We start from the raw sequence: 5,432 nt of genomic DNA on the forward strand, positions 1-5,432 counted from the left end.
TCCTTTGTTGACAGTAAAATCATTTTTAAGTAAAATGTCAACACTAACAGCTATTTATGCATTTTAAATGCTTTATTTTATTATAAAAAATGAGCCTTTACTTCTGACTGCATTTTTAATAGCATTTTAATATATAGGGTCAAATCCTGTAATCTTTAGTCCATTGCAATCCACTCGATTTCAGTTAAACTAATTATTCAATAAGGTGCAGATTTTGTAAAGAAAGTAGCATCTGCCTACAATCTTAAGAACTCCCTCAATTCTCTAGCCTTCCCCCTCAACGCAATAAAAGTATTAGAAAACTTTGCACTCCTAATCCTTTTTAAGAGGAAGAGAACAGAGGGGCTTCAAGCCATTTTTTACTTGAGTGAATTTGTAAGTAGAAGAATTATCTTGGACAACATGCCTTAAATCCTACACAGAAAATGAATTGAGCAAGCATGTGTAACATTCTCTGAGGGAGACCAGTTTAAAAAATTGCAAAGCTAATTGCTCACCCTTCTGTTTCTAGATGGATTTGATGGAGCTGGTGGACAAGTCTACAGGAGACAGCTAATGCCCATTGGACTAATTCTATTGCACATTAGCACAGCTAGCAAAAACTGTGCTAATGTGCAGTAGATTAGTCCAATGAGCATTAAGTGTCACCAAAACATTCTTTTGTGCTAATACACAGTAGCACCAATTATGGCGCATTAAGTTTAGTGCCTGTTATAGTCCAAACTAAACTTAATGTAATACACATTTTCAAGGTCAACCTTTTAAGTTGGCCTGCCCAGAGTAGAGTACTGCAGCTATTCTACTTCTGTCTCAAACGTACAGAAAGCATACGGAGTGGGTACACACAGTAATGCAACAGTGGTGGGCACAAATGGTTGACACTGCTCACAGAGCAGGGAAGTGTTGGAATGGAACCAGAGAGACATCTTACACGCTTATCCCTTATCCTCCCCTTCCCTTATGCTCTGCTCCTTCCCTACAGCAAGGACTGCATGGCTAGTAGTCACTGCTGTTAAGGAAGATGTCGCTTGTTTTGCTGCTGAAACCCAGGGTTTTTTAACTACTCAATATGCATGTCAGCAGCAAGAAAAGAAGGCAACATCTCCAGTGAAGTTCCAGCAATTTCAGCATGGACTGCTGTTGCCACTAAGGGCACAGTACTGGCCAGTTAGACCTCTGGGTACCATGGTGCTTAAGACTTAACATGACACAGGGTGACGTCTCAATCCTACTGCCATTAACAAAATTTGGTCATCAATAGTAGTGCCAGGATTACACCCATACTATCTAGCCATGAGGGATGTTGACTGCCTCAGCTCTCGTTTAAGTCAATGGGAATTTAAGACACCTGGCATTGTACTGAAGTGGCGCTCTAGCTTTTCTGTCTGCAGTTAATACATCTCTGAAGGTCTGTGGCAAAAGTAAATGACAAAACTGTATGTCACCCTGATTAATAGATTTTAGAGAAGTAGGGCTGAAAGGGACCTCAAGAGATCATCTAGTCCAATCGGGGATGGAACCTGCAAACTTAAATAGCTCTTCTTACATGCAAGGTAAGAGTGATAAGCTGTGAAAAAGTATATACACAGTCACTAGGCAGTAACAACTGTGCGTTTCCATGATTTATGTTTGCTGTAAAAACATTTTCATTTTTTCTTAAGGGTTCTGTCCTCCTTAAGCTATTTCCTAAATTTTGATGACAGCAACATCCCAAAAGAATTCTCAGTGGGATTTTCCTCAGGTTTTACAAAAATAAAATCTTTAAGAATTTCTCACTAGCAGGATTTTCTGTGGAGCCTGCTAGACACAGACTCAACACCTCCCTTTCCCATCTCATACAGGTTTCTCCCCTGCTTTCCCCATCATATTAAAGTAGAACCTGGAAGGCAATGGATGTAAAAATATATACAGCTGGTGAATTTAGTTGGGAAACATTTCAGGATTCAAACATGGCAGGATGGCATGCTTGAAGTCACCCTGTAGAATGCCTTGATTCACTTAATCTAGGGGTGTCAAAGATACAGTCTGAAGAGCTCTGGCATTCAGGCCTTTGTGCTACCTCAGGTCTGGAGTTTACCCACACACTGCACGTGGCATGTGCTAGACCAGCTTCATGCATGGCCTGGGATACATGGTGCCTACTCTGGCCAGTCCAGGACTGGGCTGAAGGTGGCATTCACTCCTGCTGGTTTGGGATATACACCAAATATGACCTGTGTAGGCTGGTCTGGGATCCATGCTGCACACAGTTCCCTCCCACCCCCAGCCACTCCAAGTCAGGTGCCACATGCAGCATGGTTCCCAGAGTGGGAACCACATGAAGCACAATACCAGATTGGCCAGAGTGAGTACCACATGGGCTGGATTTGGCATGTTGTGGGGGCAGGGGGCATCCATAGGCCAGATCTGGCCTGCAGGGTCAGCCATGCACCATTCATGTGGCCTATGCGCCAGCCCCACCCCACTCATCCGGCCCATGGGGCCAGATGTTTGACACCTCAAACTTAATCAATTTTAAATCTATAGAATGGTACATTTTCAATGGAGGATACTACCATTAAAGTCTACCAATTAGCAACTGCATAGGGCTTTATCACTAATACTTTATTATTTATTTATTTATTTTGCTAGCTAGGATTACAGTATAACACTGCATTTATTTAAGCAGTTACATAGCTTAATATAAGATTCCCTCTACACGTGAAGCTAAAGGCACAATGGGATCTAATGCGCAATTCACACAATCATACCTCCTGCCATGTACCAGTTGGTGGGCTTCCAGCTATGGGGGCACCACACACCTGTGATGCTGGCAGATCACCACTGTGGTGAGCTCCCTGACCTGGAAGTGTCTCACCAGAGGATCACTCCCTAAGCCTTGGGGTTTTTACTCTGGGTATGGTGCACCCCTGTGATTGGGAGCCCCATCAGCTGACAAGACTCCCAGCTGTACATGCACATTAAAGCCCAATAGCAACCAGCTATAAAGTTAATACACATTTTCAAGGTCAACCTTAATAGCTGGCTGGTGCTTTTTATGGTGTTATAGCTACTTTGTACATGTAGCTGGTCTCCGGGTAATTGCACAATTAACCAGTTAATTGCTCAAATCTTGTAATGTGGAGAGTTGGCCTAAGATTCTTATGATTGTTACATGTTCGAAAACAGTGGATGGTGTACTGTTTATTAGAAAATACCTATTATTTTCATTATGGTTTGTTTAAATCAGCCTGTATTAAAATCAGCAGTTGTGATCACCCGAGTGGGCTCAGTGGATGGTCCTAATGGGAGACATACGATATTAGTGTCTCCTGGACTGAAAGGCTGTCCTGCAAATCTCAGCTCCTTCAGATTCAAACCATTATCATCAAATATGTCATACCATACCCTATTTATAAAGCTTGACCTCAGAAAGTTAGATGTTTCCCTTCCCAGTTCTTTTGTGACACAAAAAAGGACAGAGGCTATTGTGGCGGTCGAGTGGCAGGCCGAGGCTATGGCCAGTAGCCTGGAACGGCAGGTGGGTACTTTTTGACAGATGGAGAGGAATTAGGCACCGAAGCATATTGGTTGAACAAAGATTGCTTTACTTACACTGCTGATGATTACAGTGCAGGACGAAAACTGACTTAGATTACAGTTGCAAACAGGTACAGGATTCTTTAGGTCGGTCTGCAGAGGTGTACGAGCCAGCAGTCGTCGGTTTACGTCTAAACTTGGGTCGGTGACAGGGAGTTCTTGGTGGTTGATCAGTCCTCCAAGTTGCCTCTCTGAGGTGTTCTCTGAGGTCTCCAAGATGTATACAGAGTTCTCACTCTCTCATGTGCTCGGAGTTCTCCACGGCGTGCTCAGAGGTCTCCGAGGTTTGTACGGAGCACTCCAACCTGGGCGGAAACTGCTCTTAACTTTTATATGGCTAGCAAGCCAATCGCTAGTCGCCAAATATGAATAATTTGGAACCGGCCAATTGTGGTGTACGTATTTGCATGAGGATGGCGGGAACTTTTTCTAAGCTGTAATTTTCCACTGCTGTAGCATTTGGTTATTGGGTTCAGGCATAGCGGAATTTTCCACTGTGACCTAGTTACTGCCACCAGAATGATTGACAGCAAAACTGTGCCATATGTATCAAACTAATGGAATTCTCCTCTGTGCTATACCAATTTTCCTCTGTGCTATAGGCATCTAATTAATGGGTTCTGACATGCCCCCTTGCCTATAGCACAGCTGTATTACAGCATCTGCAGATCGTTTACATCTTCAAGACTGGGATCAATTGGCAAATGGGTATATACAAAAGCTGATAACGGAACAAGTTGTTCTTAAGGTATTGCATAAAACAATAACTAACACATACACAAATACCAATGCAAACAAAAGGCCTTATCCAGGTAATAATGGGGATTAGAGGGGTTAAGAGGCATAAGGATGCGTCCATCCCTCTCTAATACCTGAGATTTTGTTGTGTCGGTGGCGATTTTTGTGCCTCCTTAGTCATGACACGATAGATTAAGAGTTCTAGTTATAGATAATTTTCCTCCCGAAACTCATCATCATTACTGGATTCAGGTGGCAAACGAATGTATACATAAGCAGATAGCTTAATGAATCGCTCTTTAACAAACTGTAAGATACAACAACCCATACATACAATAATGGCTATTACAATTAATGGTAAACACAAGGTAATTAAAGACGTTGATAATTGAATTAACCCAAACGCAGCAAATTGTTACCCTTAATTTTTTGTAATTTTTCTCTAATTCAATTTTCTAAGGTAACTGAGAACCGTGGAGTAACCTCATTATGCTCTTGATTTAAATTGTAGCTCTTAGAACACTGATTTTCCGTGCCGTCATTAGCGGCCTTTCTTCATTTCTTTGCTTAAGACTATCGAAACGCATCAACCTTGTCATGTATCACCACCTGCTTCTCCTCTCTCAACGTTTTGACACCAAACACTTCCCTCCATCCACCTACGACATCCTTCAATATTCCCCTCTTCTCTCTCTTATTTTCTGTCTACACCTGACCTTTCTGTGACATCCCCCATACCTTCAGATTACCAATGCTGTTCTCTTTCAGTAATTCAGAGCTGGCATAAGCTGGTTACAGTCAGCATGTCAAACAACGTGGACTGCTCCGTTAAGTGAGTTATCCTTCCCACTCAAAACATTATGGCTTGGCTTCACTGCGTAAAGTTTTGAACAGGCTTCAAAACAAAACAAGTATATACAAGACAACCCTGCAAACTAAGGGTGTAAGCACGGGGCCATCAACAGAAAAAGGAGGAACCGTAAGCACATGGTGAGGTTATCTGTTGATGAGCCCGTTAGTTATGGCTTTGGCCTAGAACGATAGAAAGTTTAGAACTGAGTTGGATGTTTCAAAGTTAGCTTCCATTCATTGAGGAACCTGTCGGTAACAGCAGG

The 5,432-nt window shown here is 42.4% G+C and overlaps 1 protein-coding gene across 1 annotated transcript in view; it reads left to right on the forward strand.

Annotated features, from left to right (window-relative positions):
• Window positions 1-5,432, forward strand: part of PRPH2 (peripherin 2) — a 31,652-nt gene that overhangs the window by 3,492 nt on the left and 22,728 nt on the right. The gene's annotated exons all lie outside the window — the stretch shown is intronic.

The sequence above is a fragment of the Alligator sinensis genome, unplaced genomic scaffold (assembly GCF_000455745.1).
Source record: "Alligator sinensis unplaced genomic scaffold, ASM45574v1 scaffold173_1, whole genome shotgun sequence".
NCBI classification, from domain to species: Eukaryota; Metazoa; Chordata; order Crocodylia; family Alligatoridae; genus Alligator; species Alligator sinensis.